Source organism: Miscanthus floridulus, chromosome 8 (genome assembly GCF_019320115.1).
Source record: "Miscanthus floridulus cultivar M001 chromosome 8, ASM1932011v1, whole genome shotgun sequence".
NCBI classification, from domain to species: domain Eukaryota; kingdom Viridiplantae; phylum Streptophyta; class Magnoliopsida; order Poales; family Poaceae; genus Miscanthus; species Miscanthus floridulus.
This window is the reverse complement of record NC_089587.1, coordinates 200,790,922-200,816,112: the sequence shown is the minus strand read 5'-3', so window position 1 is coordinate 200,816,112 and position 25,191 is coordinate 200,790,922. Positions and strand designations below refer to the sequence as shown.

Here is a 25,191-nt window from a genome sequence, read left to right as displayed (position 1 = left end):
TACCAAGGGTATGAGATCAATGGATTCACATTTTACACAAAAAAGCAAGATGGAAAGAACACATACCAAAATTGTGGTGTTCGTTTTGATGCTCACGATGAGAACGGCAACGTGCAGGTGACATACTATGGTTTCATAGAGGAGATATGGGAGCTAGCCTATGGTCCATTGAAGGTAGCTCTTTTTCGCTGCCAGTGGGTCTGGCTCGAGGAAATCAACACTGACAATGAAGGGTTCACTACCGTTGATCTCACTAAGACTGCATATAGAGACGACCCCTTCGTCCTTGCAAGAGATGTTATGCAAGTCTTCTATGCAAGGGACAACAAGACAAAAGGAAGGCTAAAAGTAGTCCTAGAAGGAAAAAGAAAGATTGTCGGTGTCGATAGGAGTGACGGACGAAGAAGACTACATGGGCTATCAGGAAATGCCTCCATTTGGGGCGAACGTACCCCTACCTATCCTTCAAGAGGGTGACGAACCTGCTTACGTACTGAATTGATCACAATGAGGCCATCATTATTGATGGACCTAAAGATAGTTAGATTATTGTTAACTATGTAATCATTATGCAGACGTTGTATCAGTAATTCGCACTGAATATTTAATTTATATTTTGTGCGCATCTCTATAATTTAATTATTGGCTATGTAATCAAATATTAAGATGATATTCACAAACACTATTATTTGATAATTATAGACCATTAATTCATTATCATTGAATTAAATAATCAAGACACAAATTTTTGTGTTATTTTAGAATATAAAATAACTGCATTATTTCTATTAATAAATAAAGAAAGAAAAGCAAAATAAGTGAACTCCCTATTCTAGCTCAGCGGTTAAGGCCAGCGCACTCTGTACTCTGAGACCCACGCTCGAATCCCAGGCAGGGCCAAACTTTTTTGATTTTGCATTTATTATTTAGTAGTGCATTACAATGGGATAAAAGAAAAAATAAAACCATTCTAACCGAAAGTCCCTATCCTAACTCAGAGGTTAAGGTCGCGCACTCTCGACCCCGTGACCCGCGCTCGAATCTCAGGCGGGCCAAACTTTTTTATATTTTTTACAAAAAGGCTATGATGGCAGGCTCCAAAGCCGACACTGTTTTTTATATTTTTTACCTAAAGTTGCGGCAGGGCCCTTCACTACTGATTTTGGTTTTAAAACCGGCAGTGATATCTTCTATCACAGTCAGGTTGCTCAAATCGACACAGAAGGCCCAATTCACTGTCGGTTTTTAAACTAAAACCGACAGTAATGTGTAGATGCTCCTCACATGCCAACAGTGCTCTCATGACCATAACCGTTGGAACACTACTCCCACCTACTCCGACAACTTTAGTTCAGAAATAAAAATGTATCACGACTGCTAGCCCCTATAAAATGGCCCTCGGCTAGGAGCTAGCCTCTCCATGCATGTTGGTTTCAGCCAAGCCTTATCAGTCATGATACAATGTTTTTCCTCTCACAACAAATCACAGATATCGTTATGCATCGTAGTCCACCAAAATGGTGCACACATGAGGTACTAGAAGAATGCTACTGAAGATAGAGCAACGCCGAAGATTGGAGATGCCATGAGGTTCACAGAGCCATCCGCTGTGGTGCCAAGCTAAATCTGATGTGCTCTGTGCTCTGGACTGTACAGCAGAGGCATGGATTCATCGATGCCACCTTATCATCTCCAACCGGTATAGCTCGTAGACCACCTCGGTGCTGTTGTTTGACCCTAGTTGGTGCTAGAAGAATGCTACTAAGGTGCTTAAATTATAATGTGTTGATACATATTGATGGTAACATTGACCTGTATGCAAATAGGTCTTTGTTATCGTATATGTAATTTTAGTGTAAGGTCTTTGTTATAGTATATGTAACTTATTTCTAATTTTTTGATGTATTTCATTACTATCTAAATAAATATATCATTGTTGTTAAAACTTTTCCACTGTAGTATCTAAATAAATATATCCTTCACATATATGCACCTTCACTAGTCGGTTCTATTTAGAAACCGGTAGTGATAGTCATCTTCACTGTCGGTTCTATTTAAAAACCGGTAGTGATAGTAACTTTCACTGTCGGTTCTATTTAAAAACTGGCAGTGATGTCCATGCCCCCCTATATAAAACAAACTGCCAGGCCACGTACATCGATCCCACCCACCCAAGAACTCTCAGTCTCATTTCTCATATTTCACTCTCACTTCTCAAGACATCCACTCTCTCTCTACGTGATTTGGTCATGGCTCCTTCATTTTTCAATGGTATTGATATGTTGTCTTCTCTAATATTCTATCTATATTCATTTGATCTATATTTATATTCATATTTTCTTGCATTCTACATTTATATATATTCTTATTCCTTGCATTCGATCTATATTTAATTATGTTGCCATATTTTACTTGGAAGAATTTTTTGTGCATATATTTTATGTTCATATTTTTTTGCATTTTATCGATCAGGTGGTATGAACAACTGGATCCTCCCCCACCACAAGAACTAGGTTTCCACCCTGGCGATGAGCCATTCGCTCCTAATGTGGTCATTCCATGGTTCCCTATTCCAGCTATTGTATGAAATATTTTCCAACCTCTTTGTTTTTTGATGCTAACAAATAACTATAATTAGTTTAATATCATTGTTGCATGCATATATGTCGCAGACTATATCTCCAATAGATTGGCTGCGAACAACACTTAGTTGGTTCTTTATCTCGGACATCGTCGAGAACACGGCATCTAATGCAAGTGGTCGGCTATGGACGTGTGAACTCAGTTTTTTCATCCCTGTGAGGGGTTCAAATCATCGGAACCATATCCACGGGACGGGAATATACGAGCCCAGGACGTGATAAGCACCCAATTAAGTACCGTGCAGCATTTGTTTAGAGGCACTTCGACGTATTTGCTATGATGTGCCTGATTTCTCGCACTTTAAGGCACTTGCTTTGAATGCTGGTGATATCCTCGTCCATGCAAGCAAGCGAATGGTTTGCTGAGCTACAACCATGCGGATGCTGATAAAATAGTCACTTATACCTGAGTCGTGGTTATTTGTTGTTTATTATTGTAATAACATTCTCTAATTTTTTTCTTTTTCTCCACTATGCAGATTGCACTACAGGACCTTACCTATGCTGTATGTGGCTTGTGGGCCGTTCTAGACCAAGCTACGGAGCAACTCGGGTACGATTGGGACTTCTGCAATGGAAACCTTGGTCAGCTCACTAATAGAAGGACAGCCAGTACTGCATAAGGATTACTAACAGGGGCAGTGGATCATTCAGTAGGTTACATCTATGGCCGACTATTCTTTTGGTATTGTGAGGCACGAGAGAGTGCACTCATTAGGGCATTGGACTTCATCGATACAAGCGGATACATAATTCGTGACATCAATTATCATATATGGCTACAGAGGCATGTTAGTGTGCATGGCCTAATCGATCCCTGGCAGTGATTCTGATAGTAATTAATGTTTATTTAGCTAGGTTTTCAAGGTCATAGTTTAATTGGGTTCTAATTTTAATATGTACGGCTTTGTGTGTTTAATTATTGTCATGCATGTAATTCAGTGTAACATTCCGGTGTCGTATTTGTCTCAAAATTATTCTCAGGCTTGCACGTGCCACGTGTGAAGAAAACACCAAGTTTGGGATTTTCCAGAGATGGTTCGCTACTTTCTGAGGTTTAATTGAATTTCCACGCGACGACACCGTTTAATTATAGGTTGAACTGAGTTTACCCACGAAAAAGATCCGGAATGATACCAAACTTTTACATAGGCTCTAATGTGCCCTAGGGATAAGAATTTTATGGAGGTGGATGAAAAAATCTATTGGGTCCAAGATGAAATTCACCCTCTTTTATCTCATTTGGCACAGAGAAAAATATAATAAATAAAAAAATGAACAAAAAAACCTAAGATCCTATGTGGGGTCTTAATTTAGGTGTACATGCTTGCCAAAAAAATTTCAAGCCATTTCGACATAGGCGGAGTATACATGCTTCACAGAGGTACATGTGCCCTTTCATCGAACCATGACTATACACATAGGTTATCAAGGTTTCTGTGGTTCATAGGCATTCCGGTGTCGTATTAGTCTCAAACTTTTTCTTAGGCTTGCACGTACCACGTGTGAAAGAAACACCAAGTTTGGGATTTTCCGAAGATGGTTTGCTACTTTATGAGGTTTAATTGAATTTCCGCGCGACGAGACCGTTTAATTATAGGTTGAACTGAGTCTACTCATAAAAAATCCAGAATGGTGCCAAACTTTTACACAGGCTCTAATGTGCCCTAGGGATAAGAATTTTGTGGAGGTGGATGAAAAAATCTACTGGGTCCAAGATGAAATTCACCCTCTTTTGTCTCATTTGACACAGAGAAAAATATAATAAATAAAAAATGAATAGAAAAACCTAAGATCCTGTGTGGGGTCTTAATTTGGGTGTACATGCTTGCCAAAAAAATTTCAAGTCATTTCTACATAGGCGGAGTATACATGCTTCACAGAGGTACATGTGCTCTTTCATCGAACTATAACTATACACATAGGTTATCAAGGTTTATGTGGTTCATAGGCATTCCGGTGTCGTATTGGTCTCAAACTTTTTCTTAGACTTGCACGTGCCACGTGTGAAGGAAACACTAAGTTTGGGATTTTTCGGAGAAGGTTTGCTACTTTCTGAGGTTTAATTGAATTTTCGCGTGACGAGACCGTTTAATTATAGGTTGAACTGAGTCTACCCATGAAAAGATCCGAAATGGTGTCAAACTTTTACATAGGCTCTAATGCGCCCTAGGGAATCAGAATTTTGTGGAGGTGGATGAAAAAATCTATTGGGTCCAAGATGAAATTCACCCTCTTTTGTCTCATTCAGCACATAGAAAAATATAATTAATAAAAAATGATTAGAAAAACCTAAGAGCCTATGTGGGATCTTAATTTGGGTGTACACGCTTATCAAAAAAAATTCAAGCCATTTCGACATAGGAATACATATGCTTCTATTTATTCAATATATAAATTTTTTTAATATATATAAACATCATTGTCGGTTTCAAGAAACCGGCAGTGATGAGAAGAAACCGACAGTGATGCTTGTTATCACTGTCGGTTTATTTTGAAAACCGGCAATAATATATAAAAAATTAAAAAAAAATTATGCCAGCTCTCGGGTTTGAGCTCGGGTCTTGGGCTATAGAGTTTAGACACTTAACTGTTGCGCTAGTATAGGATGTGTGCCGACGCAGGTGGCGGCTGGTTCTGCCGCCATTGTCATAGCTCCTCGCCATGCTCTTGGGTGAGCGTGAGGGTCCCCACACAAGGGTCCGGAGGGGTGTGAGTCTACAAGGATTCTGCTACCACCGGCGGTTGTCCCTGGAGCGTCCGTCCATAGCGCACTCCCAGGACTGGACGATGGCTAGGTGCCACGTCGCCGATGCTGGAGCCGTCACTCTCAACATCGTCATCCATGAGGTCGAGGAAAACAGGTGGGAGCATAGCTCGCCATCCCCACGAATTTGGACTGTGAGAGGGGGCGGTAGTCGGCATCCTCCAGAGCCCCTAGGCGTACGCATCCACTGGGGGATGCGAGGTCATAGGAGAACCTAGGTCGCATGGCGGTCACGGCAGGGACAACGGGGTCCCTCCTAGATAATCGACTGAAAGATAGTAAATAGCGAGTAAATAACAGTATGTACATTACTCATAGTGGGGTTTGAGCAGAGAGTTTGCTTGGAATGAAGCGCAGGTGCCTCAGTCGTTGAAGTCATTGGTTGTCCCGGAGCCGATGGAGGGGCACCCCTCCGACAGGGCGTCGGAACAAGTGCCTCCTCAGCTGAGGTGTACTACGCCGAGCCTGGTTGGCGACGAAGTCTAGGCTTCCGAAGAGGAAGGCCTAGGATGGCTCGAAGATGGGTGGAACCCGCATCTTAGTAGATGGGAGTGTGGAAAACTCCAGTGACCCGAAGCGAGTCGTATCGCTTGAGCCTGCCATGGCGAAGGTGGCAGAAAAGTGGGCCATCTGATGACCAAAAAGTGTTGAACGTACAACGTCTTCCCCACGGACGACGCCAACTATCGGTGCAGAAAGTGACCAACACGTAAATATTTGTAGTTTTGTCATACATTGTGATCGGAGGTGGCCTAGCACTCAATGACACATGATTTATACTAGTTCAGGCAACGTGCTCTACGCCTAGTTTGAGTCGATCGGTGACTTTATTCTTGAGCCTAGGTGCTCGAAGTTTGCAATGAGATTATAAACGGAAGGGAGAAAGATGGGGAGTACAAGAGGTTTGGTCGGACTCTGATCTGAAGGGCCAAGAGTGATAGGAGCCCCGCTATGTGCTAAGTGTTTGAGCATGTGCTCGTGTGTTGAATCTGGTGGTTCTGTTATTGTATACTAGTGAACTGATCGATCTGAATCAACTTACCTCCTTTTGGGAGAGAGCGCATCCCCTTTTATAGATGAAGGGGATGGCCTTACAAGTGAGAGGGAGAGAGTATGTATGCTATTAAGTCTTGTTGCCTACACCGGTGGGTACAGGATGATGGTAGATGCCTGCAATACTATTTAGTGTCAGATGCACATGGGAGGTTGTGTCGTCTTCTTCAGGTATGACAGACGTTGGTGCCTACCACACTGTTGATACCTAGAGGTATGCAAGGGATTTTACTATGTTCGCCTACAACACTGTTGATGCCTCAGAGGCACATGGGGGGAGCCTTACCGTATTTGTCTTGTATGAGAGTTGATGGCGCCCACAACACTATAGGGGAAAATATCCGCACCTACAACACTGCTTGGGTTCTGTCATGCCAGGGAGGTCGTAGGGTACTGTCCTATAGGTATACAGGGTACGGTCCTTGGTATTATGGTTGACTTAAGTACGCTGCCTTAGGCCCCGTTCGGTTGGCTGAATTTTGGCTAAAACTGGCTGAAAACACTGTTCTAGTTGAATTATTATGAGAGAAAACACTGTTTTGGCTAAAAAAGAAGCCAAACAAGCCAGATATGGGGTAAGCCGAATGGGTCTCCATTCGTTTCCTGGTCCTTACCGAGCGGGCGTCTCCGGTCGGTTAGTCCCAGTCGGCTCTAAATGCGCCAGTTGGAGAAGAGCAGTTAGCAGGATGCATCCCTAGTCGGAGACGCGGGTTGGAGTCGAAAGTGGTGTTTGGCCAGGCCATCCGGTCGGAGAGGCCATCCAGAGGCGGGCCGTAGTTGGAAGCAAGGCCTTCCGGTTGGAGAGGAGGGCTGGAGTCGGAAGCGGGCGCCGTTCCTCCTCGGACAGGCCTTTCGGTCGAAGAGTGGATTATCCTTCTGGCCTATTGCTTTAGGTACTTGGGCTGGCCCAAGAGTTGCGCTTTGGTTCGTAACGTGGTCTGCTGGGCCGAGCCTTTGCTGGGAAGCCAGTCCATGAGGTACCCCGGGTTTATGAACCCGACAGGGAAAGAATATTCTATGAAGATGTCGTCCCTCCTCATCTCCTCAAAATCAAAAGTGAGGTATCACGTCGTTCCTTCAATGCACCGTTACTCATGAGTGGGTGAGTCGCGTGAGAGCTCCATGAGGGGTGGCGGCGGTAGCCACGGTGGAGCAGCGCGGGTGCCACGATGGCAACGGCGGTGGTGGTGACCCGTTCTCATGGTTAAGAAACATGATTCTGACATTGTGGGGTAAGGTAATCCTTTTGGAGCTCTCTGCTTCTGTTCATTTTTATTGGACAATTCTCCTTTACTGTATCATCTACTTCTAGTGTGCGATGCCGATGCTGATGGGTTAGTACTGATCCATTAGTTTTTGGATGATCCATTACTGTTGTAGTCTCGGAGACAGGAATTGCTATAGGGTTCTGTCCTCTCCCTGGGCAGGAGAGGATGGGAACAAGATGAAGATGATGACCATAGTCCATAGACGTGGGTGTACGTGAGGACTGGAGATCAGCCAACTGTAAATGTAATTACCGCACATACAAGTTGTATAGGTAATCTGTCCGTTTCCCTGTCTTTTTTTTCCTATGACAGTAAGATAGAAGACAAAGAAAGAAAGAAAGAACATTTGCGCATCCCTCTCATATATGAGCATTGATCATGCTTGTTCTTGTTCTGTTGGTCCAATTGAAACTATCTATCTATACATGCTGTTGATAGCAACAACAAAAAACTTTAAAGGACTAGGATTACACGTTTACACAGGAGTCCAAAGTTGATGTCGCTTGATGATACTGGCAGCTTTTAGGAGAATTTCTTGTTCTGTAGATGACCACTCCTCTATCTTCTATGGTCAGATAAAGTCAAATGTTAACGAGTAAGGAGATAGGGCTCTAGTACACTAAACCAGTAATGTTACATTAAACTCCAATGTACTTGAACCGATCAAATGAGCAGTTGTACTACCAAATCAGTCTGAAAAGTTGAGCTTAAATTAGTTGTCAAACTGCTTCTCAAATGGCCACCAATACGCAGAGAACAAACACAAAATCATAATACAGATTCCCAATATCAGCTAAACTCTAACAAAGGCACCACACTACGCAGACTTATCAACACAAAAGATGCGAAGTGTGGTAACTTCTACATGATGCAATGAGTTTTTGATCCCTGAAGGCTTATAGAGCAGTATGTTGGCTCTTGGCTCATGTTCGTTTGAACGATTGCTATTCCACCCAAAAACATTTGTTTTATGTTGATATAAAAGGCTAATATGCAATATTGTGCATAAAAATGAATCAATGGTTGCTTTATTATCACAGCACATAGAGAAATGCATATGGTATACCCAGTCAATTCACATTATTGTGTTTCAAAGTAATAGTACCTCAACATGTCATGAGTAGGTAGCAGTTTTTTTAAGAGGAACATAGTTAATGTACTGTGCTTTTGATGTTGCAAGCAGTGGTAAGCTCTCCACGTGAACATTCTAACCAGTGAGAGGTAGCAATATAGAGCGTCGATTTTTGAGTTGGACATCAACATTGCTTTTATCTCCTCTGTTATAGCAGGAATCTTTTCGATGTCTTCAATTCTTACAGGAAGTTTGGACATGCTAGCATGCCACTGGGTCCTTGATTTGTTCACTATCACCAACAAGTTATTTTGGTAGAAGAATCATATTAAGAAGGGAACCCACTTGGAAGTCCAAAATTCCACATTGATATGCAAAATATTCATTCAAAGATAAAATAAAATAACATTTTAAATGTGACACATTACTTGGCTGGAGAATAGTGAGTTAGGGACTACAACAGGGAGCTTTTCTGTATTTATCAACAAAGTAGAAGTCAGTCAAATTCCAACCACTTGTCCTTCTATTGAACCAGCCTGCAATTGAAAGACAATTCTAGTCATGCAAAGATTGCATCAAGCCAGAAAGCAGGAAACCAGTTTGGTATAGCCATTAAAACTAGACAAAGTTACAACTAGCTAACTATGAAACGGTTTTGTTAGAAGAGGCATCAGTGCTTGTTTCTTGAAATTTTGGAGCTGGAAGTACCAAAGATAAAACAGGGATGGCAGCTTTACGAGGCATGATTGAAAGTATGAACTGTCCAAAGCATGAACACTTCAGAACTTTGTCTTCTAAACCTATATTCATTCTCCATGATAGTTTTTTCTTTTACCCTACTTAAAACATGTAAAAATATTGTCTCAGGAAACCACATTTTTGTATGTTTTGTTTCCTAAGGGAAACTTAGAATCTTGAATGAGTTCATTAGGTGCACTTATTCAAACTCAAGGAAAAATCACAACTACTCATGTGGAGGAAATTATCTCCCTATGGATAAGGCTATAAGAAATTTATCTGCAGCCATCAGCAGAAGACACAATCAGGTGTAAGTGGACAACAAATGGCGAATACTCCTCACAATCGGCATTCAAAGCTCAATTCCTCGGAGTGGTCACATAGCAAAACACTAAACTCATTTGGTAGGCTCACGTGGAAAAATAAATGCAAGCTGTTCGCTTGGATCTTAATTCAAAACAAGCTTCTAATGACGGATAACCTCACTATCTATGGATGGCCACACTAAACTGTTCAAGTATAAGTGGATTGCTCATCTTTCTCTAATGGCTTAAGCTTTTGGGTTCATCTAGTTGGTGCATGAAACCTAACATGGTATCAAAGCTAGAGGTCTTCGAGTTCGAATCCTGACAGAGGCATTATTTAAGCCCTCTGCTCCTTTGTTTTCCACGTCTGCACTTTGTATGTGGCTGCATGTATTGAAGTATAAGTGGATTGCCCACCTCTTCCCTAATGGGTTAAGCTTTTGGATTCATCTGGTTGGTGTATGAAACCTAATACAAACCACCTGCTCGTTCTGAAATGGGCAATCCAAAAACTGGGCAGCACCTTTGCCTCTTAGAGCAACTCCACCATGACCCCTACTTGAGCCCTCAAAACCAAACCAAATTTGAGGACCAGAACCAAAGAATGAGCTCTAGCAGAACCCTACTAGAGCCTTAAAAACATGAGAGGCCCCTCAAATCTCCCCCTCAGCCCTCATTCCTAGGGACTTGCTTTCGACCCTCAAATGTCTGTTGCTGCCGTTATCCTCCCCATGCACTAGAAGGAATTGCATCCGCCCATTTGGATCTGATGTCATGCCGCCTGCTCCATCGTTCGCAGCGGTGGCCCTTCCCCCGACACAACTTCCATGAGGCCTCAATGCTGCCCATCACCCTTGGCGATGTGGCTCCACTCCCCCAGTGATGCACCTCTTCCCTCAGTGGATCTCCCTTCCCAGTGGCCTTCTCTCCCCCAAAGAGAGTCCTTTGCCTGGCGTGGCTCCCGCAGCAAGGCTCGTCGGCTCAATGCGTCTTGTCTCCTGAGCGCCCGTCCCCCGGTGAGGTCCTCCATGCCTCGGCTAGGTTCTTGGCACACCTCCTCTTCCCGTCCCACGTCTAGATCCCACCCAAGTCTTCCTGGCCCGGATACTCTCATCGGCGGTGGTCTCGGCACCACAATGCTCCTCCCTGTCCCCATCCAAGATGTTGGACATGGCCAGACGCGGTAGGAGACTGAGAGAGTCAGGGGCGAGATGTGGCGGTGGACTAGGTACGGGCAGAGTTAGGGGGGCATTGGGTGAAAGAGGTAGAGAAGAGAAAATAAATAGAATGATAAGTGAATCCCATTTGCCAGTGTCTAGCTGTCTACTTGGTTAAATTTAAGGGCCTTGATTTGAGGTCCTGCTGGAGTAGAAACAAAAAAAAATTGGACCTCAAAAGTAGGGGAGCCCTCAAATGAAAATTAGGACCCAGATTTGAGAGCTCCTGCTGAAGTTGCTCTTATGCCCCTTCACGTAGATGGTCTGGTCGTAAGTGTCCACATGGGAAATATTCGTGATCCCATACCACGTGCTCCCCTCAAATTTCGATAATGTCAGACTCGTGGGAAGCTACAGCCAAAGTCATTGTTACACAAAAACCAAAGGTGAAAGTTCAATGGTTTGACCATCTATATAATGTGGAACCTCCGAAAAGAGCAAAACTAGAAAATCTTTCGAAAATAAGCACCTCACCACAGTGCAGGTCATGAAGAAAACAAAATATTGCCTACTTTAATACAGAAGGGCACTTGATTTAAAAGGGTAGTTTGGCCTTTGCTAGGGGGTTGGGTGTGTTATGGGAGGAGGGACCTTTGTGTTCAGCAGTTAAGCCATGTTCGTATACATATACTCTCTTTTCAGCTTAATAATTGAAAGACAGAGCTCCTGTTATTTTTTGTTAAAAAGGGTGAATTATTACACTCTTACTTATAGAAGCTATTTTCTCTACTATTTCTTTGTTAATATTTAATAAAAAATGCTTTCATGCTAAATTTTTATTTGTAGCTACCTTATTAACTCGCTGAGATAAAATATCATCCAAACCGACTTTAAGCTTACTCGAGAACTAATACATATAATGTATTTGACATTTTAAGCAAGGTTAACTACTAAATTTACCCATGTTATTGGTAAGCTAATGACTACAACCTTAACATCACATGACACAGATTCCAGAAAATAAAGGAGTATAAAAGGTTGGTTAGATAAATAACCAGGGGACCTTGATGTAGTCTCCAATTGAGAATGGCCTTGAAAATTGTAAAGAGAATCCACTCAACATGTTACCAAGGATATCTCTTGCCGCAAAAGCAGTAGCAACACCTATAGCAACATAGGTAAGAGAATATTACTCCCTCCTGTCCACGGATATCGTTCTAGATTTTTTCTAAGTCAAACTATCATAACTTTGACCAAAATTATACCAAAAATACTAATGTTTATGATACCATAAATAAGTATCATTAGATTATCATGAAATATATTTCATAGCACACATATTTGGACTCATAAATGTTAATACTATTTTCTATAAACTTAGTCAAACTTAAGAGAGTCTGACTAAAACAAAACCCTATAATTCCATTCTTTTCAAGACGGAGGTAGTAGTCTGGCAAATGCAATTACTAGTGAAGTAAAAAAATGATCCAGCTTTTAGTTATGAGCAAGTATAGGTAAATTATTGACCATATGTAGATTGCTGATGATATTGAAGGCAGTCAAACTACTACTGAATTTCAAACCTAATACAGGTTGAACAAAATGATGTAGACCATACTTGTGTGACCAACCAAGTTCAAACCAGTAGAAATTTCAGTGCAGTTTACATATCCTTTCTTGTGGCAACAGGTAAGATAACCAAGACCAGAGCTGCCGAAAGAGCACTGAGTCAATGTTCACACATAAAGTCTACCAAATGAGATGTAAGGCACATTACCAATCATCCAGAGACAGCAATTGTATTACATATAACTGTTACTGACATGGTAAAGGTATGATTCAGGTAGCCTTGCTGCTTGCCTACTTAGTCCACATAAAAGAAAGCCCTGATTTTTAAGTAGGAAATGCTCACACGAAGAAGAACATTGTGTTAAACATTACCTCCAACACCACCAACAGTTAATATTGACTGCACAGGTACACCACAAGCTTCAGCAAGGGCTATAACTCCAAATGCTATCAGTCCTAGCGATGACACCTTATCAAATGCTGACAATCTTTCGCGGTCAGTTCCTGTAGCAGCTTGTTTGGCCATAGCATGACCAATGAAGTTAATTTTCCACCTATGAAGGAACCACACAAAAGATACAACAAATGCCCCTTTCCATGCTTGTGGAAGATAAACTGAAATGCTTGGCTCAATAACTGCAGCCCTGAGGAAGGAAGGAAACATAAGAGACCTCAGACATATTCAGAACAAAGTCTAGCCAGAAAACGATCTGCGTCATAGATAAACAAGATCATGCTGTCAATAACAGTATGAACAAGTATAAAATACCATAGATAGCCAGAAAAGTTTTCTAGCATGTATGTGTGTGTGTGTCTATATATATATATATATATATATATATATATATATATATATATATATTGCAAAGGAAAAATCATAGGAATTCTACTTTAAAAAATAATAAAAATATATGAAAGGAATATGAAAATTCCAGAATCTGGTTTTAACCTCAAGAGCATCTAGCGAAATCTTATTTTGTTGCCAATAATATTTTACAATAAGAAGTACTAAGAAATTAAGTCTCTCAAAAGGTAAGCAATTAGCAAATTATAACTCCTTACATCTGTGAAAATGCCATAAATGTGATGATATATTTTGTAGGATCTTCCAGTGCACTCCACAAGCTTGTTTCATAAGACAGATGTTTCTTAGTAGAGTCTCCCTCGAAGTGTCCTAAGAGGACCATCTGATGCATACTTGTGCAGCTTTCTTAGAACAACAGGCATTACAAACCATGCCATTGCTGTATCGATCAGTGTCCCACCAAGTGGAACAATTACCTTTTCTAGATCTGTGTGATTACCAAATAACTCTTGGACATGAAGTGTAATTGCATCATTCAGACGCTTCATGTTGTTGCCTGCAGCAGTGTTAGAATCAACAGCAGAACGATGAACATCTTCTGACATATCAATCCATGGTGTTTCCACCATCATCTATGTTGTCAACTTCAGAAGCTCCTGTAGAAGAAACCTTTGAGACAAGCACTTTCAAGACCATCTGGTTTAGCTCTAGTATACGAGGAACACATGCGATGAAGACTTGATACACCTGAGAACCCTAGTGATTGGTTGAAGTGATGCTTTGACATAACCAACCAACAATTCTTTGAATGAACTCTAAAATGCATCGTGCTGCTTTTTTCAATACTAACGGGATAAGTGCCCACCTTTTCAGTGTGCTCAAGTTCAGAAGAGCTGAACCATCTCCAAGGAACTCCAAAATATAAACACTGCTCAGGAGATGCCTCTCTAGGACTCCGAACACTGGCTGCTTGGCAAGACCATCACAAAATTGCTGTGCTCCTAAACATCGCATCCTTTCTAATAAAAATTGACATGGCAGCTAATAGAAATGCCTTGCACTGACTCAGCTATTCAACATGCACATTGTCAAATTAACAATAACTAGAGATCAAGCGCAAATCACAAACACAGTGACAAAAACATTATAGAAGCCAAGAAAGAAAGCATTTCAAGCACTTAAGAGGAAATGCTAATCCAAACATTTTAGTGGTATAAGATGTGCACTGTACCAAGGACACACACTCCACGCAACCATCTCACTGCTCTTCTTGTATCCCCTAACCGTACTAGTGACTTTTGCAATTCAACTTCAAGTATGCAATAAGCTGACAGCTAGGAAATGAATGACTCTAAATCAAGTGAACCTCTTTAATTTAAATAGATGTTGTAAAAATTTTTATATATGATACACAATTACGCATATTTGTGAGATGGTAACATATTCGCATTATTTCCAACATGGTGCCAATATCTCCGCATAGCCAATGCTGAACTACGATCTTCACACTGTTCTGGAACATGACAACTTTACAAACAAGCAATAAACTATACCATGATAAATTTGTGATGTGCCATTAACAAGTTTGAGCGTTCCATTCTGTGATGAACACCAAGTGGGTGTAAAGAACAACACTTAACAAACTAGAGACTGGAGTACAGGACAACGAATTTGGATGTTGACACCTTGACATTAATTACTTGTAACCCCGATAACGCTAACATGCAAGTTGAACTAGTTCTTCGAGATCCGAAAGAATTAATTACCCCTGTTAGCAACCTATTTTAGTCCATGTTAGCACGTCCTGTGGCTCTCCTTGAGTCTAGCTAGCCAATGTCAGTTATCTGACCGTGATGTACATGTATATAGGCATAAGCCTTGATCAATAGAATCTGAGTTGTCCTCATTCTTCTTTCTCCCGCTTACATGGTATCAAAGCACGTAGGATACGTTTAGCTTTCCCATGTGTCGATCGGAGTGTCACAGGGGGCAGCAATCGGTCATACCAGCGCATTCCAGAAGGTCGAGGGCGTACTGCTGCTGTTGTAGGAAGAAGCCGTCATCGTTGCGCTGAACCTGAATGCCAAGGAAGTAGTGGACCGGTCCCATGTCCTTAAGGGCGAACTTGGCGTTGATGGTGCGGATGACGCTGCGCAGGATATCGCTTGACAAGGCCGTGAGCGCGATGTCATCGACGTAGAGAAGGAGGTACATGGACTCCTTGCCACGTCAAAGGACGAAGAGCGAGTTGTCGGATCGAGTGGGCTTGAACCCCATTGAGCCGAGGAACGTCATGAGGCGCATCTACCATGCGGCCCTGGGCGCCTGTTTCAAGCCATAGAGGCTCTTGGAGAGGCAACACACCAAGTCCTTATGTGAGGTGTCGATGAAGCCGGCCAGTTGTCTCGCATAGACCTATTCATCAAGCACGCTAAGAAGGAAGGTGTTGTTGACATCAAGTTGGTGGATGGACTAGTTGCGCTTGGCAGCGATTGTGAGCACCGTGTGCAGTGTCGCCGGTTTGACGAAGGGATAGTATGTCTCACCGTAATTGATGCCCACTCATTACGTGAACACCTCAGACACCACGGACTACCATAGTTTGGTCGGTGCCCTCCAATATCTGACGATGACACGACCTGACTTGCAGTAAGCCATCCAGCAAGCGAGTCTCTTCATGCACGCTCCAACCATGGCGTATCAGTCCCTCGTGAAGAGGATACTTCACTATGTCCGTGGCACCCCAGCACTTGGTCTCCATCTCTGGAGTTCAGACCAGATAGATCTCATTGCCTACTCTGACATGGATTGGGCCGGGTGCCCAGACACTCGACGCTCAACGTCAAGCTTCTGTGTGTTCATGTGGGACGCCATGATCTCATGGTCATCCAAATAGCAGACGACATAGTCTCCTATTCAAGCGCTGAAGCTGAATACTAAGGAGTCGTCAATGCCATAGCCGAGTGCACTTGGCTCCGGCTGCTGCTGGGTGAACTCGACTGCCCACTGTCGAAGGCAACAATCATCTTCTGCGACAATGTCTTCGCCTGCTACATGAGCTCCAATCCGGTGCATCACAAACGCACCAAACATATTGAGCTCGATGTGCATTTCATCCAAGAAAAAGTCATAGTTGGCCAGTGCAAGGTTCTTCATGTACCCATGACATAGCAGTTCACCGATGTAATGACCAAAGGCCTATCGACAGCGATCTTTAAGGAGTTTTGAAATAGTCTGTGCATCGCCGGCAACGACGCTTACACTGAGGGGGGTGTTAGCAACCTATTTTAGTCCATGTTAGCATGTCCTGTGGCTCTCCTTGAGTCTAGCTAGCCAATGTCAGTTATCTAAGTTGTCCTCATTCTTCTTTCTCCCACTTACAACCCCCTTTGTCACATACTCACATTAGGTGCAATAGCCTCACTAAAATGAAGCACATAAACACACATCAAACAAGTTGCTGAACGCAAGGTGTTTGATGACATTTCTCACCGAATATTCGTAGATCACTCGATGACGATAGCCGCTGTCCTTGTGGTATTCACAAAGAAATAGGCAAGCAACCGAGGGTGACCTCCTATCACCATCCGCATTCCAACATCAAAACTTAAACTCTGAGTGAATGGAGATAAAAGAAATTCTTCCCTACGCTGAAAAGAAAAGAAACCAACCAACACTCAATGGCAGGATGAGTGGACTGACGAGACGAGCTGGGAATCACGTGCGATGGCATAGCGCATGTGCGAGATTTGGAGGGAAGTAGTACCAAAGCAGAGGCACCCACTAGATGGTTCGGTTGACGCGCGCTGCAACTACAAGTGTCACTTTGTGAGCACTTGGCTACTGCAAGCATCTGGATATGGGAGCCTCCGACACCTGGTCTCTTAGGGCTTCCCATGCTTTTTTATTGGTAGCTCCATGCGCTACGTAATATGCTTGAAGAGAGAAGGCGGTCCATGCTAAAAAAAGAAGTGGGAGAGAAAATAAAGGTGAGGTATGATGAAAGAAAAAAGTTTCTTTACAAACTACACGTAATGATAGTTTGCATTGTGTGGATAGTAGTATCAGGTATCGATATTAGGGATACCTAAAGAAGGGATTTGAGGACCGTGGATGACAACTCACCTAGATTATCAAGGACGTATTTCAGTCTCGACCGACCCCGAGGGCATGGGCTTCATCTCGCTTGACCCCTTGAGCATGGGCCCCCTGTCGCCTGACCACAAGGGTACGGGAGCCATCTCGTCTGACCCTGAGGGCACGGCCCCATGTCGCCTGACCCCAAGGGCATGGGCTTCGTCTCGTTCGATCCCTTGGGCATGGGCCCTATGTCGCCGACCTCAAGGGTATGGGAGTTATCTCACCTGACCCCTGAGGGCACGGGCTCCGTCTCGTTCGACTCCTGGGACACGAGCTCTATCTCACCCGACAGGGACCTATACCGCCTCCAACCACTATAGGTCAGAAGGTATGACCCTAGGGTCAAACTACTAACACCGAGTGGGAAGCAGGCACGTCTTGACGTGACCCATGGCCACGTCAGGCCATGCCCGGGGGTTCACATCGCCACCAGTAATAGGTGTGTGGTCGCTGTGCTGCCTACTCCCCGTACGGCCACTGACGGGCATGTCGGGTCACCACGCTGTCCACTGGGACGGGATGAGACGTCACGGCCCACTGATGACATCGAGGCATGGCACTAGTGGTGAATAGGAGCCCAAAGCGGAGGTGTCCCCATCACCATCTACAGCATCGGCGGGACCCGCGTGAAGGAGAAGGACACGATGGCCCTGGAGGCTTCCTTCTCCCTCGCTTTTCTCCTTTTCTCTCTATATAACCTGCACCTTCCCCTTCACCTATAAAAGGGGAAGCAGGAGCACATGGCTAGGAGAGAGACATCTAATGAGCATATCGCTAAATAAGCTCAGCAAGACTCAACTCCATTCGATCTTTTCACCAGAGACTTGGGAACTTCTCCCTCTCTCTCTCGTTTGTAACCCCTACTACAAACTAGTGCCGGTAACACGAGCAGTAGCACACTGGACGTAGGGACATTTTGCCCGAACCAATATAAATCCTTATGTCCTCCGAGCACACCATCCGGGCTAGACATGTAGATACAAATTTACTAGCCGATGATCCAAAACATCGACAGTTGGCGTGCTAGGTAGGGGCTTTTTGTATGTCTCGACATCCACATCAGGCCTTGGATAGCTAGTCATGGCATCTGCTGGATCCTAAGCACGCACGTGCGCTTCCAGAATCTAGATTTCATCATCATGATAGAGGGAGAGTTGGCGCAGGCCTCCATTGCCATCTAGCCTCTCCACTCCGTTGGCCTCGATGCGATCATCGAGGTGCTTGAGGAGCTACAGCTACACGCGTCAGAGGCTCATGCCCCTGGGAGCGACCAGCTCCTCGGCTTCGATTATGGGAGGCTAGAGCACTAGCTCGATGCCTTCCTAGGACCCTGACCATCCTAGGAGGACCTACGCTACCTCACCTTCTCGTTCGCCAATGTCATGTTGTAGCTTGCTAGAGGAGAATCGCTCTCCCTAGAATATCTCATTCGGAGCACCCAGACAGTGTTCCCGTTTCGTCTACGCAATGCCACGTGGACCGTTGGCCACCTTATAGCACAGTGCATGCACCCATCCCCTATGAACAATGAGTTCATGGAGATGACCGAATACATCATGGAATCTTTCCACGACCTTCTCGTAGGAGATTTAGAGTCGCCCTCTGACTCTAACTCCAGCAGGGGGAGCCATCACCCCTTGTGAGAGTGTTTTATGGTAGGTACCCCTGAGGGACGCGTCAAAAGCATCCACAACGGAGGGGCTACCCCACCAAACGACCTCAACAATGAGGTTGAGGGAGACACAGGGACCCCGCCATGCCTGTAGGTGGAGGAACTGAGGGCATGGCATAGGGAACTCAAGGATGCGTGACTCCATCTAGAGCAGGAGCGCGTAGAGCTCGAGCAAGAGATCGAGTGTTGTGGAGACGGTGGGCGTGCATGCACCATGGTCCACAACATGAACCAGAGGATCATCAAAGACGATAGAGCCCTCCCACACTTCACCTGGGCAAGCCAGAACATCGCTGCCATGGTGGTCTTGCTCTGAGGGCTCTCAAAGCCCATGACACCTGAGGATCATCAGGCCCATCATGAGATCAGCATGCTACTCAAGCACGCGGCAGTGTAGTAGGTGAAGAGCTTGTTGTCTCGGTGATGTAACCTCAACGCCAGTCAGCATGCACCCTCAGGATGACATGTTAGGGATGTGTCTATCCGTAAGGCACTGCACACGGTGGCGGGGGGCACGCCGCAGCTCTGGTGCATGAGCACGGCCTCCACCGTGATGTGCGTAACACCCTAGATGCCCATAGGCATGGATGAAGCAACGAGAGAGAGGAAGCCAGCCATGGCTACCACCCTCGTCGCGATGGATGCTATGATAGCGGTGAGGATCAGAGCTTGAGCTCTGACCTACCGAGGCCTTAGGCCTTTGGCCGACACATCCTCAACGTTGCCTTTCCACCATGGTACCGACCACCGACCAACATCCCGAAATACTCCGAGGAAATGAAACCCAGACTATGGCTTGAGGATTATCGGCTTGCTTGCCAAGTTGGTGGAGCAGATTGTCATAGTTTCATTATTCGCAACCTTCCATTGTTCCTGGCCAATTCGACGTGAACATGGTTGGAGCACCTTCCACCTAGCTAGATTTAAAGTTGGGCGGACCTAAAGGAGATTTTTGTGGGAAACTTCTAGGGCACCTACACGCATCCTGGGAACCCATGGGATCTCAAAAACTGCTGACATAAGTTTTGGGAAACTCTTCATAAGTGCATCTGCACTTCTCCCGGTAGTGCAATGAGCTGCCCGACGTTGCCGACACCGATGTTATAGGATCCTTTCTGTCCGGGACCATCTATGAGTCCCAAGTTCACAAGCTAGGATGCAAGGGCTCATGAACCACCAAAGAGCACCTCGACATTACCACCAGCCATGCCTTAGGCGAGGAGGCAGTCAGAGCTATTATCGACTACCCCAAGGGCAAGACGAAGTGAAATGAGGACGCCGGCAAAGGCACCTCCAACCTATGGTAGAACCGCTTGGAATAACACACCTTTGGAGGCGCTTGTCTTCCACCAAACACTAAGCACCCTGAGAGCGAGATACTTCGGGCAAATTCCGTCGAGCACACCCCAAGGGAGAACTCGAATAATCCACATTTTTTCTCTAGGATCCAATAATGAGAATGAGTTTACAATACTTAGTCAATTTCATACAACTAGAGTCTTAGAAATACATTATTACAGTACCAAGTTCAGAGTGCAAAAATTAAACAGCGGAATTAAAATAAACTTCTAACGGTAGATTACAAGAATTTGTCTATGCCCATCAGAAGAATCCTTCACACAACAACTACTCTTCAAGCTACACCTGCAATAGGGGTAAGTAAAACCTGAGTGCATAATGTACTCGCAAGACTTATCCGACTAATGGGAATAATTTTCCTGACTCCAAAGGATATGATAGGCTTATTGGTTCGCTAGGTTTTCTTTTTGTAGAAAGCAATACTAGTAGTGGATCCTTATGTATATTTCTTATTAGCAGTCATGATTAGTTTATTATCTAACCATTCTAAGTAAGCACTTGTTCTACTTTCAAGCAAGAGTTGAGCAGACAGATCCATTTCACTATCTTTCATCTTCCAGTTCTTACTATGGTGCTAGATTGTAGACAAGCCATACTGGATTACCCAGCGATTCACGAATCAATGTGCCTAACTAGATATCCCAAAACATACACCCTCCTTGTACCCCAGGCACAAGTAGGACCAACCCATCACTCTCCTATCAAGGGGTTCAGGCCCTCGTCCAAACTTGGACTCTAAGCTCCCACACCTGAGTTCTGGAATTAGGGTGGTGCTTAGATCTCCACCATCCTCGCCTCCAATCAGTCAGTCTAGAAAGAGCCAGAACCCACAACAAGAGAGCAACAAGCCTTCCCTGCTCCCATAAACACGTATGTGCTTAGGATAATAAGTCTATGACCTGACTAGAATCCAATGCAATAGCCAGTCCTTAACCGACATGGATAGAGAAAATAGTGTAACCAAGCTATGCCCCGTTGGCCACGAGACACAACCCCTTACACCCACCAATACCCGTACCATATCCATGCCCGGTCTCTATTTTTTCTTTCACCATTTTATCATAAGAGTGATAATAATAATCACCTATTATGAGTAACGGTAGGTTACTCACTCTACCAAAAATCCTAAGCATAGCAGCTACTCGACCTATGCTAGTAGGACTCATAGGTAGGTATATTTATGTTGGTAGTTTCCATAAAATTCCTGTAACGTAAATGCACATCATATATATATATATATATATATATATATATATATATATATATATATATATATATATATCCAATGATCATTCAAAATAAAGGTTATGCACTAGGGCTTGCCTTGGGTAGGCGTGGTGTCAGCAAAGTCAGTAGCTGGTGGCTCTAGGGCTCTCTCCTAGACAAGGATCTTCTCCTCGTACTCCTCAATTATCTCCTCATACTCTAGCTCACCCGTGGTCATGAACTCTACCAACTCATTATCTACATGCATGAAATGATGATGCAACACTTAGTAATACGGCAATAACAACTCTTAAAATAAGAATACATCTATCAAGCTACTAAGCTAGCTCTAATGACTAAGACACTAAGTTACCTATTATTCCCACTAAACAGGTATGAAACATTTCATGTATTATCTTAGCAACTAAAGACATCCTTATTCTTACTATTGATTTAATATATATACTAAAACAAGGAGAACTTAGCTACCATATTTCTCAACCTATTCTAAGGCTACAAAAATTACAGTGAGCACATAATAATCTAATGAACCTACTATAAAAATTTCATGGCCAAAGATATTACCAAATTGACACACAAATTCCTACAATTATTAATCTAAATAACATTAAACACTTTCAAATGATTTAATAGACCTTAGCATCAACACAGACATGTATAAACTAACCATACTATCAGATAGACAACATTTTAGGAACTCAACAGAATTTATTTCATAATTTTTAGACATCTTCATGATTTTATATAATTTACTAAAGATCGGCTCAAAACTAAATTGGAAAAGCATTTACTAATTCCCTAGAAAATGGAAAACCAATTTCTCCACGTGGCCCGCAATGCACTGGCCCATGCGGCACAGCGCATGCGTGAGCATGGCCTACTACCGTGGCCTATGGCCAACAGATTGGCCCAGCACATGTGGCCCACGCGGGGAGGCCATGCGCGCTGGCAACCTTGCAAAAAGGACCTTGCGCTAATGGTGAATTAACCAGCGGTCCTCACCACTATTCCCCCTTCTCTCTGACCTTTCACCTAGCACCCTAGATTTATTCCAATTCCTATCATGAAGCCCCTGGTGGCAGGTGCGTGCGACGACAGCGACTTCCACCGGCATTCCAAGCTCACGCTAGGCAACTAGGACCCGCCCTAGCTTTTCTACGGGGTCAATAGCCATCACTAGCTCGAACAACGACCCTAGAAAGTGGTAGGGAGCTAGGGGATGCACTATTGTGCATGGCAGTGACACACGATGGTTCACTACAGTGGTGCGACCATTCAGGCGAACTAGGGCATCTAGGCAATCAACTAGCTAGCCTATGAGCTTCAGTGACTCACCAAAAACCTGGCTACGGTGACTGTTTGGTTAGGGACGGCCTAAGCGGCGCTGGCCACGAGCGACCGAGCTAGCTTGGTGGTGCTCCATGGTGGACATGGCCACGGCGACACCCTAGGAATGGTGGTATTGGTTCAACTGAGTTGCGTAGGGTGCATAGGGGATCAAGGTGAAGCTATTGATGCCACGGAATTGGATTCTAAGGCCTTGAGCAGTTGGTGCCTCAGGCGTGATGTTATTAGAGCTTCTACTAACCGGCGACAAGGTAAACTCCAAATTGGAGTTATGTAGGGCTCAGTTATGGCCATGCGTGGTCTTGGCATGTATCTTAGTGCCTTAACTATCACCTAGCGCACGCAATTGCTTTGAGAACGACTAGGTTCTGCAAAACCGAGTTTGGCGCGATGTGGCTCAGAGCGGGGCTAGTAATGTGTGTGCGCTACATTGCTTCGAGGAGACGGCTGGCCTCTAGCGTGGACATGCACACGTGTGGGTGTCGTGGTGGCGCTACGGACAACACAGCTCTAGGATGCAATGTGCGCACTGTTGTGGTTTCAGCTTGGCCATGTGATGCACTGCACCCCGAGCGGAAATGACAATGGCGGCAGAGCTAGTGGAGGGCGGCGAGCGCCACAGTGGCGACGCGATGGTAGCGGCACCAGTGGCCAGCAGAGCAGGGCAGCGTAGCAGGGCGGCATGCAGCCATAGTGGCACTGATAGCGGCGTTAGCAGCAGCATCAGTAGTGTGCAGTGCGCTAGGCGCCCTATCATGGTGGCCAGTGGTGCCCCAGGCACATGGTGACCACACAGACATGGTTAACCAGCCCAAAACGTGTAGTGCACGCTTTTTAAAGGGTCCACCACAACCCATCTAGCTCAGTTATGACCTAACCAACTTGGCCTAGCTGAAGATGGTACCTAAAGCTACTGAACGAAGAAATATACTTGGACCAAGGTAGACTAGAGAAGAAAATATGAGCATGCCAAGTGGGTGTTGTCAACCGGTGACCAAACAACATTTTTTTAGTTTTTTGTAGCAATTAATTGATGATCAAAGAACATACTAACTAAACCAACCCCTAAACCATTGACAAGTACTTGCTTGGATGCAACCCACCAAGCAAAAACATAGCACAAGCCTTTAGCAAAAATTTCAGAATTAATTCACTAATATAGCATTGTCACAATGTTTTCAACTTTGAAAATTACTAAGTCTTGGGCTGAATTTTAATCCAAGTTCTGTCTCTAAGCTATTGGAAATACTATCTAACAATAATATTTTTTGATAACAAGTATTTCATTGTCATCTATAAAGTTTGTACCTTCAACTTTATTTAAGTGCCACATAGGTGTTCTATATCATTTTTGCTTAATAAAAATTGGTTTTAAACCCTAAGTGATATAGCATGACTATGGAATTAACTTTTGTTTCGCACTTTCGTTGATCATTTTGGGTTACAAAAGTTGATCTACACTCTTTATTACATGTATTAACACATAAATATGATGCTCATGATATGTTTTAGTAAATGATTTACAGTATAACACCAAGGGTGTTACACAATCGCCCCAACAAGAGGAAGAACAACCAGCGGCACGAGGGCTCGCTCGTGGCCACTATCGACCATAAGGGAGGTCGAAAGCCTGCTGAGGCTACCCTAGACCACTTCAAGATGCTGGTCGAAGGGCCATGCCCTGAACCATGCCTTCCCCATCAAGCACCTGTACAAAGACTATGCCCTCATGAAGCGATTCCTATTCAGTGGCTCCAACAAGGGGGAGCATAGGAAGGAGCCCAAGCCTAGTGGTAGACAATGCCGAGGGCAAGGATGGTGGCTTTCGATGCTGGATGGCTGCCTCATGATCTTTGGAGGGTTGGTGGCCTATGACTCCAAGCAGCTGCTAGAAGCTTGTGTGCCGCGAGGTTTATACGGTCGAGCCGGCCAGTGCCATCCTTCTCCGATGGTCAGAGTCCGCCATCACCTTTGATCAGGACCGACCACCTAGAAAGCGTCCCATAGCTAGGAAGATACTCGCTTGTGGTCGACCCAATTGTTAGCACAAAGTGGCTCACCAAGGTGCTA

At 44.2% G+C, this 25,191-nt stretch overlaps 1 pseudogene; it reads right to left on the bottom strand.

Annotated features, from left to right (window-relative positions):
- Positions 1-8,205: 8,205 nt before the first annotated feature.
- LOC136474571 (mechanosensitive ion channel protein 1, mitochondrial-like) lies at positions 8,206-14,412 on the bottom strand (annotated as a pseudogene).
- Positions 14,413-25,191: the final 10,779 nt, after the last annotated feature.